Source organism: Hevea brasiliensis, chromosome 2, assembly GCF_030052815.1.
Source record: "Hevea brasiliensis isolate MT/VB/25A 57/8 chromosome 2, ASM3005281v1, whole genome shotgun sequence".
In the NCBI taxonomy this organism is placed as follows: Eukaryota; Viridiplantae; Streptophyta; class Magnoliopsida; order Malpighiales; family Euphorbiaceae; genus Hevea; species Hevea brasiliensis.
In genome coordinates this window covers 55,264,620-55,284,398 of record NC_079494.1, presented here as the reverse complement: position 1 = coordinate 55,284,398, position 19,779 = coordinate 55,264,620, and positions in this window count along the sequence as shown.

The window sequence follows — 19,779 nt, the reverse complement described above, 5'->3', positions numbered from 1 at the left end:
AACTACTTGTGCACAAACCTCTGATAACTGTCTCTTGACTCTGACTCAGTGTTTCCTTTCCCTTCCCTGAGTCTTTGCTAACTGAGAAACACAATTTGAAGTGTTTCAGTACTCATTTAAATTGTCTCTAACGATAATGCTTGATAAGTAATTCACTGAATTTCTATTATTTGCTTAATCAACCTAATATGTTGACCCTCGATGCGTTCTAGGTAAATTAGGTTTTAATGTTACTAACATGTCACATTCAATAGTCTTTTAGGGTTGGTACATGTTACCAAGTTCATTTCCATGTATTTTGCGTTTTATTATAACTTGTTGGATTCCGGGTTACTAGTTTGACCTAGCTGGACGACCTAGTTCTCTTTGTTTTCGGGTTTTGGTCAAAACTACAAACTTGTAGATCTATGTCTTACTGCACGCGGGGCAAAATTTCAGGTAATTCTGAGTTATGTAGGCCAAGTTATGGTCATTTTACTATTGCTGGTCAAAATGCATCAAAATTGGTCACTTTGGGTCATTTTAGGTTCGGCCACTTTTTGGACCCGAACTTGTGCAAGCTGTTTCACTTGCTTATGGTCATTTATGGGCTTTGGTGTCTTCATAAGACTTGTAGATATAGGTCTTAACTATTCATGGTTAAAATTTCAGGTCAATTGGACTTGTTTTGAGTGAGTTATGGCCTAAAAACTAGCTGCTGCCCAAATGGTCAGTTTTTAGGCCTTAATTGCACTTAATCCGGATTTGGTCATTTTTCAAGCTACCTTGCAAACAGAATTTTGGCGAGCTTCCTTCATGAAAGTTGGCACATTTTGTGCCTAGTTTCACCTCCAATTGGTCTCATAGCAATTGGAGCTACACACTTAAGGGTCTAGGCCAAAATGCATACTGCCCTATTGCACTTCCTTTATTACTCATCAAGGATCACCTTTAACCCTTACCAAACTTCACCTTCATGCCATTTCTGGTTTGTACCCTAACCTAAAAATATTTCACAACATTTTATTGATCATTTTGGCACCTTACAATCACATTCAACATACACAATTAAGTGCAGAATTTGTCAAAATCAATTACAACAATTTAGTCACCTATTCATGCTCATTTACATGTCCAACTTCACACCATCACACATATACCCAAACTGCCATAACAACCAACACAATTCAACATTAATATTCCATAATCCAAACATGAAATAACATCCTTATGGTTTACCAAACCAGGCTACCATTTCATGCATTACATTCCCATAATTTCCAAGCATTCAAATTTCAATACACATTCACATATACTAAGTACACATCACCCAAATGATTTCCTAAACACATAAACATTTAATCAATGCTTTAATCTACCATTTACAAGCAAGAATAAACTGTCCTCAAGGAGTTTCCATGGCTGCCAAAAGTACACATCCCCATTCAACATCAAACCTCAAAATTTTCTCCATAAATCAAACACCCATAACATCCTTACAAACTTTAATGAAGCAATAACCCAAAAATACAAACTTACCACTTTGGAAATTCTTCAAAACCTCTCCAAAACTTGGTATTCTTACTGCCTATCTACTGCCCAAGGTATGGTGATCATTTTTAATGAAGAAACCATAACCATTAGAAGCTTGGATCATGGATGCATGGAGGACTTCAAGGTGTGGCCATGGAGTCCCATGGAGGATAAATTCGGCTAGTTTGAGAGGAGGTTGAAGATGAACTCATTTCTGCCCATTTTAGCTCTTAAGTGTCCCACAATTCTAAGTTAGTGGAGCACTAACCATTATTGAATATTAGTTTAACCTTAACTTTCCTTATTCCCACAATTAACTCCCCATTTTTGATATTTACATTATGTACCACTAATTTAATTTTTCATTATATTTTCCAAGTGTAATATCATGTATTTTTAATGGACATTTAGGTCAAAAGACAACTGGGGATGTCAAATGACCACAATGCCCTTGTTCGGGTTGCATTCCCGATTTTTTGGCAACACCGGGTTTTGTCCGTTTACATTTCTTTGCTATTATTTTTCCTTTATTTTTCTTGGATTTTCTTTTCTTGTATTTTATTATTTTTTGTCTCTTCACTCATATCGAAGTCTAGTTCTAGGCATCCTAGCTGTCCGAATAACACTGGTCACTGGAAAAAGTAGAACGCACTACCGAACATAGGGGTTTTACATATTTTCTTTTCTTGTATTTCATTATTTTATGTCTCCTCATCCATATCTAAGTGTAGTTCTAGGCATCCTAGCTGTCCGAACAACACTGGTCACCAGAACAGTAGAACGCACTACCAAACTTAGGGGTGTTACAGCTGAGCCATTATCTCAGTGGTGCACTACATTAACCAAATACAACTTTAAATCACAAATCATAAGTCATATAAATAGTGGATACTTAAAACCATAGTTAAATTCAAAGACAATGAATGTCATAAAGAATTTAAACTCCATTTCACAATATCACAATAAATATCAATAAATCACACACACAGCTTAATCATGTTCCAAAGCTCAATTCGTCCCAAAAGCTGATAGCTAGTGAGGAATTCAATTCATCCCAAAAGCCGATGGCTAATGAGGAATAACATAACTAGCTAGCAAAAATATGAGTACTACTTCTATTCATCCTCAACAAGCACACACCTCAACACTTCAGCCAGAGAGGAAATTCAAATCGTCCCACTAGACAAGCTAGTGAGGAATTCAATCAATATACATGATAGCTGTGATTTCAAACCATTTACAATGCTTTTCAATCAATAAGTATCCATCAAATATCAATCAAACCATTTTTCACAATTTAAAACAATAATATACAAATAGTCATAATTTATTTCAATTGAAAATTTAAAAGAAATAACTGTTGTGCACAAACCTCTGATAACTGTCTCTTGGCCTTGACTCAGTGTTTCCTTCCCCTTCCCTGAGTCATTGCTAACTGAAACACACAATTTAAAGTGTTTCAGTACTCATTTAAACTGTCTCTAAGAATAAAGCTTAATACTTAATTTATTGAATTCTATTATTTCCTTAGTCAACCTAAGATGTTGACCCTCGATGCAGTCTAGGTGAATTAGGTTTTAATGTTACCAATGTGTCATATTTAATAGCCTTTTAGTGTTGGTACATGTTACCCAATTCATTTTCATGTATAGTGCATTTTATTGCAATTTGTCGGATCCCGGTATACTAATTTGACCTAGCCGGACGAGCTAGTTCCCTCAGTTTTCGGGTTTTGATCAAAACTACAAACTTGTAGGTCTATGTCTTATTGCACGTGGGGAAAAATTTCAGGTCATTCTGAGTTATGTAGACCATGTTATGGTCAATTTACCAATGCTGGTTAGAATGTATCAAAATGGTCACTTTAGGTCATTTTTAGGTCACTTTTGGTTCGGCCAGTTTTTGGACCTGAATTTGTGCAAGCTATTTGGCTTGGTTCTGGCCATTTATGGGCTTTGGTGTCTTCATAAGAATTTTAGATATATGTCTCAACTATTCATGGTAAAAATTTTAGGTCAATTGGACCTGTTTTGAGTGAGTTATGGCAAAAACACTAACGGCTACCCAAATGGTCAATTTTCAGGTTTTCAAAGCACTAATCCGGATTTGGTCATTTTTCAAGTCACCTTCCAAGCAGAATTTTGGTAAGCTTCCTTCATGAGAGTTGGCACATTTTGTGCCTAATTTCACCTCCAATTGGTCTCATACCAATTGGAGCCACACACTTAAGGTTCTAAGCCAAAACACACACTGCCCTGCTACACACTCTTCATCACATACCAAAGGACACATTCAACACTTACCAAGTTACACATCCATGCCAATTCTGGTTTGTACCATAACATAAACACATTTTACTTCACATTTTTTGTCATTTTGGTAGCTTATAATCACACTTAATATGCACATTATAGTACAGAATTTTCCAAGTCCAAATTACAAACAATTTAACCACATGACAAGCTCATTTACATGTCCAAACTCAAACCTTTATACACATATACATGCTGCCATAACAAGCACCATAATTCAACAATATAATTCCATAAACCAACCATGAAACAACACATTTTGGTCTACCCTACAAGTTTGCCGAATTGTACATCTCTCCAATTAGCTTCCAAGCTTCCAAAATCAAGTGTACAATCACATACACATTTAGTATACATTATCCAATTTATTCCTACACACATAAACACTTACATCAACACTTTAATCTACCATTTATATGCAAAGATAGACTGCCCTTATTGAAGTTCGATGGCTGCCAAAAATGTACCTCTCCCTTAACTCATCAAACTTCAAAAATCCTTCCATAATTCAACTACCCATAGCATCCATACAAAGTTTAATGAAACAAGCATAAAAAATACATACTTACCACTTTTGAAACTCTTTAAAACCTCACCAAAACTTGATTTTCTTGCTGCCTATCTACTGCCCAAGTTGTGTAGAATAATTTTAGTGAAGGAATCAAGTGGAAAAATAGCTTGGATCATGGGAGAATGGAGCTTGGCCATGGACAGCCATGGAGGATCTTCTCAATAAAATTTTCAGCTGGTTTTTGGGAGGGTTGAAGAAGATAAAGTTTCTGTCCAAATGAAGGTTTAGTGGTCCACTTAAGTGGGTTGAGTGAAGCACTAAGTGAGGGTTAAATATTTATTTATTCTAAAGTTTTCAAATTCCACATTTAACTCCTAACTTTTGCTATTTAATTTATGTACCACCAATTTAATTTTTCATGACATTTTCTAAGTGTAATATCATTTATTTTTAATGGAAATTCAGGTTAAAAGATAACTCGGGGTGTCAAATGACCACAATGCCTCTGTTCGGGTTGCATTCCTGATTTTTCGGTAATACCGAGTTTTGTCGTTTTCTCAATTTCTCACTTTTCTTTGTACTAATTAATTAATTTTTCTTTGTTATTTCTAATGATATTTATGCTTCAATACGTCTTTAATTATGTCTTAAAAATATTTTCTAGTGTTCCCCGCGGTCCAGGGCTAGTCAACGGTCCACGCCACAACTTCCCGGTGCGGTCGCCCATCGCTAGGGTTCTCGGCTCGTTTAACTTGGTTACATTTCATTGCTATTATTTTTTCTTTGTTTTTCTTATATTTTCTTTTCTTGTATTTCGTTATTTTATGTCTCCTCATGCATATCTAAGTGTAGTTCTAGGCATCTTAGCTGTCCGGACAACACTGGTCATAGGAACAGTAGAACGCACTACTGTCCCAAGAAGGAGATTTCTTTTAGCCAAAATTCACATTTCGACAATTTGGCGTGTAGTTGTTTCTCCCTTAAGGTCTACAGTACAATCTGCAGATGTCTGTCATGCTCCTCTACATTCCTCGAATATATCAAAATATCATCAATAAACACCACCACAAATTGGTCGAGATATGGTCTAAAAATAGTGTTCATCAAATCCATAAAAGCAGGTGGAGCATTTGTTAACCCGAATGGCATTACTAGAAACTCATAGTGGCCATACCGAGTTCTGAAAGTAGTTTTTGGACTACTCTGCTCTTGCACCTTCAACTGATAATAACCAAATCGCAAATCAATTTTAGAGAATACAACTGCACCCTTCAACTGATCAAAGAGATCATCAATGCGAGGCAAAGAATATCTGTTCTTTATTGTCACCTTATTCAACTGCCGGTAGTCAATACATAAGCGGAGAGTACCATCTTTCTTCTTACCAAACAATACTGGTGCTCCCTAAGGTGACACAGTAGGGCGAATGAATCCCTTTTTAAGTAGTTCTTGCAATTGTATCTTTAACTCCTTCAACTCTGCTGGTGCCATTCTGTATGGTGTTATGGAGATTGGATCTACACCAGGCATAACATTAATTTCAAACTGCACCTCTCTTTCTGGAGGTAATCCTAGCAATTCATCAGGAAACATATTTGGAAAGTCATATACTATGGGGATGTCCCTCAATGCTGGACTCCCCACTTGGGTGTCTACCACATGTGGCAAGTATGCTTCACACCCCTTTTTGATCATTTTTCTGGCTAGTGCAGCCGAAATGATGTTTGATGGCAATAGCTGCCTCTCCCCGTGTATTACCACTTCACTATATTGAGGGAGACCAAAAGTGAATGTCTTCAGTCTACAATCAATTATGGCGTGATGCCTGGCTAACCAATCCATGCCCAAGATGATATCATAATCTCTGAAGGGCATTTCAATGAGATTAAACAGAAAAGTGTGCCCTTGGATCACCAAAGGACAATCCCTATACATTCTATTAACCCTGACCTCTTGTCCTAACGAACTTGTTACTAGCAACTCAAAGTCCATTTTTGTGCATAGAACGGCAATGCAATCAATGATGCTAGCACTCACATAAGATGGTTAGAACCCGGATCAAATAACACAAACACATCTTGATTAAAAGTTGAGAAGGTACCAACCACAATATCAAATGTCTCAGCCTCTTCTCTCTGTCTCATTGCATAGACTCTGACTGGAACACTGCCTTGCTCTGATGGATTCATTGTGCCTTGGCTGCCTACTGGGTTACCTCTACCCCTGCCTCTACCTCTGCTGGGTGGTTGTGAACCTCTGGTGACAGGGCTCTGAACTGACCCTTCAGCAGTAGTAGGAGGTGGTCCAACTCTGCGAGTACTGGTGCAGCCTTTGGCAAAGTGCCCTGTGCCTCCATAGTTATAACAGGCTCCAATAGCCTTGTAGCATACCCCACCATGATTTCTTCCACAAGTTTCACATTAGCGGGGAGGGTGGGAATCTCTGTTACTCTGCTGACCAAATAGAGGGGGTTTCTCTCCTGAATATCTTCCCCTACTGTGTCCCCCATGGTTCTTCCTCTTTCCAGTAGGACCACTGGAACTCTGTTCTACTGACTTTCACACTTTCTCTGTCTTCTCTGATTTCTTTTTCTCTAGGGCTGCTTCAGATTCAATTCTTTCTAATTCTAGTGCTTGAGGAACAAGTTCAGAGAAGTTAATGTGTTTGAATCCGACCACTTGTAATCTGATACTGGGCGTCAAGCCGGTTTCAAACCTTTTACATCTCTCCCTGCTGGTAGCAAGTAGACTTACTACATAATGGCTCAGGCGAGAAAATTCCCTTTCATATTCAGCCACCAATCTACTCCCCTGTTTCAGACTTAGGAACTCTTGCAGCTTCTGGTCCACATAAGCATCAGGGACATATTTTTATCTGAACTCTAGTAGAAAATCATTCCATGTTAGCACTGAAGGTTCTCCCAGACTGTGGGGAATGGTTTTCCACCAGTCATATGCATCCCCCATGTAGCAGAGATACTGAATATTTAAATATGAGCTCCTCTGTACAATGTATCTTCTTGAATACCCTATCCATTCTCTCTAACCATTGTTCTGCCTCTAGAGGATCTACTGTCCCCTTGAACTCAATAGCCCCATATTTCATTAATTTGTCATACTGCCTAGCAGAAGACTATGGTTATACCACTGGTGTCCGTAGTGGGACTTGAGTAGGTATATTACCAGCCATCTGTTGAAACATTGTAACCATCTGCTGAGCGAACTGAGTAGGAAACTGCGGTACTGAGGGGGCTAGTGCTGCTGATCCACTAACATTATGGAGGGCTGGGGCATCCCCTTGTACCTCAGCCTCTATAGATTGATCAACTGAACGATCACCCTCTTCCATAGTCAATGCGAGGATCTTAAACCTCCTGAACAAATAACACAAGGAGATTTTCTCCTGTTAGTGCATATTTATAATGTAATGTACTATATGTATCAAACAATAACATTGAGCAGTTGTACTATGAAGAAAGAATATTCAAATTACAGGTGAAAACAGAATTTAAAAACTAGCTCTGATACCACTTAAACATGTCACACCCTACCCCTCTGTAAGGCATAACATGATCCTGTAATATACCTAATGAATTACCAACTTTGTCTACTAATAACCCATTAAATACACTACAAAGGGATTTAAAACTTTTCTTACTTCTTTTTACAGTTGTGAGCACTATTTACAGGTGTTAAAATTTTTTTTGAACTGAAGTGAAATAGCTAACACATTTGAATTATTAGTAATTTCTGTAAAAATTTTGGCGGAGTGCCATCTGTATTTTGAATAAAATAGTTCTTCAAAAACCTGTAAAAAAAAGCACTTCAAATATATTTCTCAATCTCAAACTCCAACATTTAATCAACACAATATGTTTCTCAGCATTTGTCAAGTAAAATCCACAATAATTTTTCAGTATTTTCAAAGGCTGAGATAAAAGAAATATATCACAATATTTACAAACCAAAATAATTTACAATTTATTTTACAACTTCAATGTACAATTTTAATTTACAACTGCTCAAAACCAAGAACATTATATACATACAGTGAACATACATTACACTACAAAATGCAAAATATGGTATACTCAATATACTCGATGATCTCTTAGTGTAGTACTAGCAGCTTAGTTTGCTGCCCTGTCAGTCTGTCTACCTGCGACAGCAATGAAAAGCTATCGCTGAGCCATTGTCTCAGTGGTGCACAACATTAACCAAATAAAACTTTAAATCACAAATAATAAGTCATATAAATAGTGGATACTTAAAATCACAGTTAAATTCAAAGACAATGAATGTCATAAAGAATTTAAACTCCATTTCACAATATCACAATAAATATCAATAAATCACACACACAGCTTAATCATGTTTCAAAGCTCAATTCGTCCCAAAAGCCGATGGCTAGTGAGGAATTCAATTCATCCCAAAAGCCGATGGCTAATGAGGAATAACATAGCTAGCTAGCAAAAATATGAGTACTCATTCTATTCGTCCTCAACAGGCACACACCTCAACACTTCAGCCAGAGACGGAATTTAATTCATCCCACTAGACAAGCTAGCAAGGAATTCAATCGATATACATGATAGCTGTGGTTTCAAACCATTTACAATGCTTTTCAATCAATAAGTATCCATCAAATATCAATCAAACCATTTTTCACAATTTAAAACAATAATATACCAATAGTCATAATTTATTTCAATTGAAAATTCAAAAGAAATAACTGTTGTGCAGAAACCTCTAATAACTGTCTCTTGGCCCTGACTCAGTGTTTCCTTCCCTTCCCTGAGTCATTGCTAACTGAAACACACAATTTGAAGTGTTTCAGTACTCATTTAAACTATCTCTGAGAATAAAGCTTAATACTTAATTTATTGAATTCTATTATTTCCTTAGTCAACCTAAGATGTTGACCCTCAATGCAGTCTAGGTGAATTAGGTTTTAATGTTACCAATGTGTCATATTTAATAGCCTTTTAGTGCTGGTACATGTTACCCAATTCATTTTCATGTACAATGCATTTTATTGCAATTTGTCGGATCCTGGTATACTAATTTGACCTAGCCGGAAGACCTAGTTCCCTCAGTTTTCGGGTTTCAGTCAAAACTACAAACTTGTAGGTCTATGTCTTATTGCATGTGGGAAAAAATTTCAGGTCATTCTGAGTTATGTAGACCAAGTTATGGTCAATTTACCAATGCTGGTTAGAATGTATCAAAATAGTCACTTTAGGTCATTTTTAGGTCACTTTTGGTTCGGCCAATTTTTGGACCTGAAATTGTGCAAGCTATTTGTCTTGGTTCTGGCCATTTATGGGCTTTGGTGTCTTCATAAGAATTTTAGATATATGTCTCAACTATTCATGGCAAAAATTTCAGGTCAATTGGACCTGTTTTGAGTGAGTTATGGCCAAAAAACTAACAGTTGCCCAAATGGTCAATTTTCAGGTTTTCAAAGCACTAATCCGGATTTGGTCATTTTTCAAGTCACCTTCCAAGCAGAATTTTGGTAAGCTTCCTTCATGAAAGTTGGCACATTTTGTGCCTAGTTTCACCTCCAATTGGTCTCATACCAATTGGAGCCACACACTTAAGGTTCTATGCCAAAACACACACTGCCCTACTACACACTCTTCATCACATACCAAAGGACACATTCAACACTTTCCAAGTTACACATACATGCCAATTCTGGTTTGTACCATAACATAAACACATTTTACTTCACATTATTGGTCATTTTGGCATCTTGTAATCACACTCAATATGCAAATTATAGTACAGAATTTTCCAAGTCCAACTTACAAACAATTTAACCACATGACAAGCTCATTTACATGTCCAAACTCAAACCTTTATACACATATACATGCTGCCATAACAAGCACCATAATTCAACAATATAATTCGATAAACCAACCATGAAACAACACATTTTGGTATATACTTCAAGTTTGCCCAATTGTACATCTCTCCAATTAGCTTCCAAGCTTCTAAAATCAAGTGTACAATCACACACACATTTAGTATACATTATCCAATTTATTCCTACACACATAAACACTTACATCAACACTTTAATCTATCATTTACATGCAAAGATAAACTGCCCTTATTGAAGTTCCATGGCTGCCAAAAATGTACCTCTCCCTTAACTCATCAAACTTCAAAAATCCTTCCACAATTCAACTATCCATAACATCCATATAAAGTTTAATGAAATAAGCATAAAAAAATACATACTTACCACTTTTGAAACTCTTCAAAACCTCACCAAAACTTGATTTTCTTGCTGCCTATCTACTGCCCAAGTTGTGTAGAACAATTTTAGTGAAGGAATCAAGTGAAAAAATGGCTTGGATCATGGGAGAATGGAGCTTGGCCATAGACGGCCATGGAGGATTTTCTCAAGAAAATTTTCAGCTGGTTTTTGGGAGGGTTGAAGAAGATGAAGTTTCTGTCCAAATGAAGGTTTAGTGGTCCACTTAAGAGGGGTGAGTGGAGCACTAAGTGAGGGTTAAATATTTATTTATTCTAAAGTTTCCAAATTCCACATTTAACTCCTAACTTTTGCTATTTAATTTATGTACCACTAATTTAATTTTTCATTTAAGTGTAATATCATTTATTTTTAATGGACATTCAGGTCAAAAGACAACTCAGGGTGTCAAATGACCACAATGCCCCTGTTCGGGTTGCATTCACGATTTTTCGGTAATACCGAGTTTTGTCATTTTCTCGATTTCTCACTTTTTTTTATACTAATTAATTAATTTTTCTTTGATATTTCTAATGATATTTATGCTTCAATGGGTCTTTAATTATGTCTTAAAAATATTTTCCAGGATTCCCCGCAGTCTAGGGCTAGTCAACGGTCCACGCTACAACTTCCCGGTGCGTTCACCCATCGCTAGGGTTCTCGGCTCGTTTAACTTGGTTACATTTCATTGCTATTATTTTTTCTTTGTTTTTCTTGTATTTTCTTTTCTTTTATTTCATTATTTTATGTCTCCTCATCCATATCTAAGTGTAGTTCTAGGCATCCTAACTGTCCGGTCAACACTGGTCACAGGAATAGTAGAACGTAATACCGAACATAGGGGTGTTACAGCGAGGAACCCTCGGAATGAAATTTCAAGACGTAAGTCAAGGTTTATTGAAATGTAATTGACACTAGAAATATCAAAGGAAAATTAATAAATTAGTATAAAGAAAAACGAAAAATCGAGAAACAGATAAAAATCGATGTTACCGAAAAATCGGGAATATAACCCGAAGTGGGGCATTTTGGTCATTTGACACCTAGAGTGGCCTTTTGACCTTAATGTCCATTAAAAATAAATGATATTGCACTTAGAAAATGTCATGAAAAATTAAAATGAGATACATTATGTAAATAGTAAAAGAATTGAGCTAAATGTGCAAATAATGGAACTTAGCATAATTAACCAATAAACTATTGTTAAGTGCTCCACTAATTCAGAAAGTTGGGCACCTATATAAGCCTTGGGACAGCTGAATCATCATCTTTAACCTTGCTCCATAAACCAGCCAAAACTCTCACCATTGAAAGAACTCCATAGCCGGCCATGGAAGGACCTCCATGCACTCCCATTCCAAGCCTCCTTTTCACTTGGTTCCTTCATTAAAGCTTGCCTACATACCTTGGGGAAGATATTGGCAATAAGAAAAACAAGATTTGGTGAAGTTTTGATAAGCTCCAAAAGTGGTAAGTGTCCAAAACCTCTCCCTTGCTTTAGTAAACCTTGTGTTTAGGTTGAGGTGAGTATTTTGGTGAAGAGAAATGAAGCGAATAGTGAGATATGTAATTGTCCATTTTCGGCAGCCATGAATATTTGTTGTATTTTAGTTTTTCTTACCTCTAATGAATAGGAATTAAGGTTGATTAACTCAAATGGAAGATCTAGTAAGTTAAAATCTAAGTATGTACATGTAGTGCTTGAATTAAGGGTGTAAAATGGAACCTTGATGCTTTGGCAAACTGCCATGTTTGGCAGCCCATAATATCATGAATTTGTGTGTGTGAATATGAAGTTTAGTAATGAAATATGATAGTATTAAATTGTGGGCAGCATGTGTAATTGATATTGAGGTATGAGTATATGGAAGTGTATGTGTAATATTGATATTGAGATTGGTGGAAGTGAAAGTTGAACTTGAATGGTGAATTGTGTGCATTGAGCACTTGAGTGTTCTGCCCAAAATTGCTTGCTGGAATTGTGTTTAATATTGTAGAAGTGCTATGCATGAATAATGAAGTAATGAGGAGGAGAAGGAATGTCAATTTGGAAGTGTAAGTGTCTTGTGCAGGTTATGTATTAATGGCAGTATCTAAATTAGGTCATAAGTGCTAAATTGTGAACCCAATTGGTATGAGGCCTACGGGGAGTGAAAATAGACACCAAATAGGCCAACTTTCATGTAGAAATGTTGCCAAAATTCTGCCTAGAATCTGACCTTAAAAATGACCAAATCTAGATTTTTTACCATATGAATAGTAATCATTAGGATGACCATAACTCACTCAAAATAGGTCCAATTGACCTGAAATTTTTACCATGGATAGCTTAGACATAGAGCTACAATTATTATGAGGACATCAAAGCCTAGAAATGACTAGAACCAAGTCAAATAGCTTGCACAAGTTCGGGTACCAAAATTGCCAGAACTAAAAGTGACCTAAAATTGACAAAATTTTACACTAAAGGTGCAATCTGTCCAGCTTTAATAAATTGACCATATCTTGGTCTATACAACTCAGAATGATTTGAAATTTTTCCCCGAGTGCAATAAGACATAGAGCTACAATTTTTCTTCTTTGACCAGAAGCTAAAAACCAAGAAAAATAGGACTTTAAGCTAGACCAATCTAGCATACCAAAAATTGAGAATTTGACATTTATATACAATGATGCTTGAAGCAATTTGGCAATGAATGCCAACTTATAAAAATGGTAAATTGCACTATATTAGCAGCATATTGAATTAAAATATGTGACATGTTGATGCTAGAAATAACTTATCCATAGTACCTAAAAAGGTCAACATATGCATTAACTTATGAATTACATAATAGCTAGTAAACTCAAAAAATTGATGAATTAAACAATTAATTTATAATGTGCCCTAGTTTGCCTAGTTGACTAGTTTGGATAGGTTGGCATGCCAATAGAATTCTGACAGCTGTTCTGTAAATGGCTTCATGCCATACTGCGTTTTTACGGCTTATTATGCTGCACTGTGATTTTAATAGCCTACGGCTATACATATTATGTATTTATTCTTGGCTTATCGCCAGATTGACAATATGGCTTTTTAGCCACACTAATTGCACACCGGGAGACACTTTGTGACTGATGGTGTGACGGCCCGAGGTATTAGGTACCTAGTGCCAGTATATCCGTTTATCCAGTCTGGTTAGTATATAGGCTACACGGGCAGTAATTCAAGTACTATGAAATTCAAATAGCTAAATCCAGTCTTCTGACGTACAGCACTACCAAAATTATCAAATATTGAAATGTTAGCAAATGAAGGTAGAATCAACAATTGTAAAGAATACCGATGTCATAAATTCATTTACTTTATTTTAGTGTATATTTCTTTATATTTGGCACCACTAAGCAAAATTGCTTAGCGCGTTGCTTTTGTAACGCATAGATATTGGAGACACAACTGGGGAGCCCAGCAGACCTATGACCGAGTGAGACATCAGATCTGCACAGGAGTCCAGAGTCATCTACACTGCATTGCATATATGGTAGGACTTAGAATATCTTGTATTTTGTATTTTTGTTGTATTTTTGAAATTTGGCCCTGTATTTTGCAATGTTATGAAAGCTCTAAAGTTTGTAATATTTTGTACATATTAAATAATATGGAGATTTTCTAGATATATTTAAATTATTATAGACTGTATTATAGAACTGTTTAATGACTGTAAAAGTCTATTGACTTTACTGAGAAATAGAGACTGTGAAATAATTGAGATTTTGATATTATCATATTAAACTGTTTTCAACAGGTTTGGAAGGACAGTTTGTCCGAAATACAGACTGCACCTTGCCAAATTTTTATTACCATTTTTGAAACATTGATTTTATCAAAGTACAAAAATAGTATCAGCATGATATGAATATTACATAAAAGATTTCTTAAAATCAAATTGAGTTCAGGAAATGAAATAATCACAGACTAGGTATTTCGGCACGCCGTATAGCACGCCTTGCTCGGCTATACTGTAGACGGTGAGTGCTGTTACATTTAGTGGTATCAGAGCACAGTTTAGGCGTTTCTGGACCTAGATAGTTTGCATATCATGCATTGCATTGTAAGTGTTAAGATGACTCTAATGCAGACCTTTTGATATGTTATTTTGATCAGAATATGGACTCTACATCACAGAGAGTGTTCGATGAGGAATTGATAAGTCATGCTCCATCTATGATTGAACTAGGAGACAGGAGGAAACCTGCTCCACCAGTACCAAGTGCACTAGCCATATTTCAGCAAATGGTTGAGTTCGATGTAAACCTTGGGTCTCGATCAGATGTGATGGAAAGTGGAATTCCATGCAGCCTAACTATCTCACTGATATACAATTCTGCTAACTTCTCTAGTGAGTAGCCAGTCCTAACTGGCAAAAAGTGTCCTAACTTCATCAATCTATCTACTATCACCCATACTACATCATGCTTCTTCTGGGTGAGAGATAAACCACTTACAAAATCCATGGTGACCCGATCCCATTTCCATTCATGTATGCGTATGGGTTATAGCAAACCCGATGAAACTTGATGTTCTGCCTTGACTTGCTGACATGTCAAGCATTTAGTCACATAGTCAGTTATGTCCTTCTTCATAGCAAGCCACCAATAATGAAGCTTCAGGTCATGATACATTTTTGTACTTCCTGGGTGCATAGCATAAACACTGGTGTGTGCCTCTTTTAGAATACTAGCTTTTAATTCCCCATCATCTGGTACACACACTCTTCCTTTGTAATACAGACACCCATCTGCTTTCACTTCATAGTCAGTTGCCTTCCCTTCTGAGATTTTACTCATAGTAGATATTAACTTCTTATCTACCTTCTGCCCATTTAAAATCTGCTGTAGCAGGTTTGGCCTTACTTGCAACTCAACCAAAATAGCTCCATCTCGAGCCAAGGATAGATGGGCATTCAATGATCTCAAAGTTGTGATGGATTTTCTGCTCAAAGCATCAGCAACTACATTTGCCTTCCCTGGATGGTAGTCAATCACACAATCATAGTCCTTCAGGAACTCAATCCATCACCTCTGTCTAAGGTTGAGCTCCTTCTAGGTTGGCAAATATTTTAGACTTTTGTGGTTTGTATAAATGTAGCACTTTTCACCATAAAAGTAGTGCCTCCATATCTTCAGTGCGAAGATAATTGCTGCAAGTTCTAGATCATGGATAGGGTAATTCTGTTCATGTGTCCTTAGCTTCCTGGAAGCAAAGGCGACCACCTTCCCCTCTTGCATCAATACACACCCCTAACCCATTATGCGAGGCATCACTGTAAACCACAAAGTCCTTTCCTGACTCTGGCTGTGTTAACAATGGTGCCTCTGTCAACATAGCCTTCAACTTCTCAAAACTAGCCTAACACTTGTCATTCCATTCAAATCTGACATTCTTGTGTAACAACTTAGTCATTGGAGCAGCTATTAAAGAAAATCCCTTCATAAATCTTCTATAATACCCAGCTAGCCCTAAGAAACTTCTGACCTCAGTTGTATTTCTAGGAGACTTCCATTCCATCGCTGCTTTTATTTTTCTTGGGATCCACTCTAATCCCATCAGCTGACACTGTGTCTCCAAGGAATTCAATCTCATTCAACCAGAAGTCACACTTGGATAACTTAGCATATAGCTTCTTTTCTCTCAAGGTTTGTAGAACAATCCACAAATGCTCATCATGTTCTTCCCTAGTCTTGGAATACACCAAAATATCATCAATGAAGACCACTACGAACTGATCTAGGTATGGATGGAAGATACGGTTCATAAGGTCCATGAATGCTGCTGGTGCATTTGTTAGGCCAAAGGGCATCACCATGAGCTTATAATGCCCATACCAGGTCTTGAATGCAGTTTTTGGCACATCTGTATCCTTCACCCTCAACTGATGATACCCTGATCTGAGATCAATTTTTGAAAATACTCTTGCTCCCTTCAACTGATCAAACAGATCGTCAATTCTAGGCAATGGATATTTGTTCTTCACAGTCACTTTATTCAATTGCCGGTAATCGATACATAACCTCAAAGTCCCATCCTTCTTCTTTACAAACAGCACTGGAGCTCCCCATGGTGACACACTGGGGCATATGAACCCCTTATCCAGTAACTCCTGTAAGTGGATTTTCAGCTCCTTTAGCTTAGTAGGTGCCGTCCTATAAGGAGCAATAGAGATTTGTGCTATACCCGACAGTACTTCAATAGCAAATTCGACTTCCCTTTCTGGTGGTAAACCAAGCAATTCTTCAGAGAACACATCTGGGAAGTCTCTTACTGTGGGTATGTCACACAGATCTGGCTTAGCCTGCCTAGTATCCACCACATGTGCTAGGTAGGCTTCACAGCCTTTTCTCATCAGTTTTCTTACAACTGTGGCTGAGATGACATTGGACAAGAAATCTGTTCTTTCCCCCACAACTATAATCTCATTACCCTCAGGAGTTTTCAAGGAAATTCTCTTCGATTTACAATCAACCATTGCCTGATGACATGACAACTAGTCCATTCCCAAAATCATGTCAAACTCATGGAAAGGCAATTCAATCAAGCCTGCCAAGAATTCATACCCATGAATCCTTAACGGGCAACTTTTGTACACCTTGTTCACCACTACACTGTGGCCCAATGAATTAGTGACCAGAATGTCTTGGTCACTCTCCCCTACTAGTATGCCCCTTTCTACGGGTAGGTTGATGAAGATGTATGAATGAGTGGATCCTGGATCCACTAATGCATGCACAGATGTGTTATAGAGGGAGAATGTACCTGTGATGATGTCCAGGGCATCTTGCTCCTCCTAAGCTCTCATGGCATAAGCTCTGGCAGGTGCTCTGACCTCTGGCCTCTCAATTGGCTCAGATGTAGGTCTCTGTGATGGACCAAGTGCCTCAGATTTACCAGACTTCCTACCCATTTGAGGTGCAGGGACAGGTCTATCTGCTTGTGTTGGGGCAGCTGTGGCAGTTCTGCATGGACAGTTTCTTAACTGATGCTCTGTCGACCCACACCTTAGGCAGGCACCTGTCACTCTCCAACACTTCCCCTTATGCTACTTCAGGCAGTATGGATAAGCAGAAGATGTTGGGGTTGGTCCCCTGAACACCGTCCCTGGAGAGCTGCCCACTGATGGTGTGGACTGGCCTCTCCTAGGTGTAAATTATGGCCTGGGCCCCTGGGACTGACCTTGACCTTGAGGCTGACTTGAACTCTGAGTAGGTGGACCTTTGAACTTCTTCCCAGGTGCAGGAGATGAGCTAGACTGATCCGGGCCCCTCTTTTGCTATCTCTCTCTTCTGGTTTGCTCTCTTATTCTGACTTTCTCAACTTTTACTGCAGCTTGCACTAACTTGGTGAAGTTTGTGATTCCCAAGGCAGTGATCATTATCTTTATATTATCATTTAGTCCCTCTTCAAATATTTTACACCTTTCGGCCTTATTAGGGACTATTTCCCTTCCATAACGGCTTAGTCTAACAAATTCCTTTTCATACTCTGTCACTGTCAATTGTCTCTGCCTCAGATTAATGAATTTTCTTCTTCTCTCTTTCAGATATATGCTACCCACATATTTCTTTTTGAACTCTGAGAGAAAGAGGTCCCAGGTTATTTGTTCTAGCTGCACTTCACTGGATACTGTATCCCACCATTGATTGCATCATCTTGCAGTAGAGATACAGCAGCTTCTAAGTTTTGCTCTGGAGTGCAGTGGGGTTGTTTTAAAACTCTCCCTGTTCTTTTCAACTAGTTCTCAGCTGTAATAGAATCATCTTCTCTCTTGCCAAAGAAATCCACTGGTCTAAATTTTCTCAGTTTTTCCAGATGGGATTTCTACTGTGGAGGTGGTGGTAGTGGCATTACCCCTGCCATTTGTCTGAAAAACTCAGCCATTTGCTAGAACATGGCCTATGGAGGCTGAGCAGGCTCTGCTAGAGCTGGTGGAGTAGGTTCTCCCCTACCCCCAATCTCAGCTGCTGCAGGTGGAGCATGACTCTCCAATTCCTCCTCAACTGTCCTCTGTGACGTGAGGTCCATATCCTAATCAAAATAAGAAAACCAAACAGATCTGCATTAGTGTCACCTCGACTCTTACAAATACAATGCATGGTATGGACTCGATCTAGGCCTAGAAATGCCTAAATCATGCTCTGATACCACTAAATGTGACACCCTTTACCCGTTTACAGTGTAGCTAAGCAAGATATGCCACACAGTGTACCGGAACACCCAATATTATCCCAATTATTTTTATTCTTCCTTAATTTATTTCTTTATGGTTATAAAGTGCAATTCGTGAAATTTAATTCATTTAAGTCATTTAAAGAAATTATAAATTCATTTGAGGTTCCAAAAATTTTATAGAAAATCCAGCAGAGTACTGGCTAAAAGTGGAGAAAACAGTTCTTCGGAACCTATGAAAAACACTTCCAAAACATTCATCCATATTCTCAAACTCCAATAACCATCAACATAGTCTCAATAATTTTCAACAATCACAATCATCTCAAGTTTTCAACATGAATCCACAATTTCATTAAGATCAAAATCAAATTTAATTTCATGAAGATATTCTCAAATTATATTAAATAACGAAATTTTACAAAATATGTACATCAACATATGATTACATAAATTTACTATTTACATGAGTTCATAATTTACAAATCACAAGCTAATACCTATTACAAAATTTCAAAAGGAACCTAAAGGTCTAAAAAGAAATAAATATGCAGTGTGTATATTGATGTCTCATGCAGACAAATTTTTGGTAATTATTTGTAGTCTTATTTATTTGGTACTTATTATATCTATTATTTCATTAAATTTATCAACTTTCATTTTTTGGTTGACCAAGTAACCTATATTGGATGACTGGACTGGATAAACGGGTAAACTAGCAGTGGGTACCAAGTACCTCAGGTCGTCACACCATCGGTCTCATATGTATCTCTCGGTGTTCAACAGAACAGCTAATAAGCTGTAATAATTATTAGGCATAAGGCTAAGTATCACCATAATTTTAGAATGGCTAAAAGCCATAAAATCACAGAATGGCATAATGCCATGTGCAGTATTGCTAACTGAACGCTATTGGCATGCCAACATATCTAAACCAATATTACTAGGTGTACTAGGGCATATTACAAAATTAT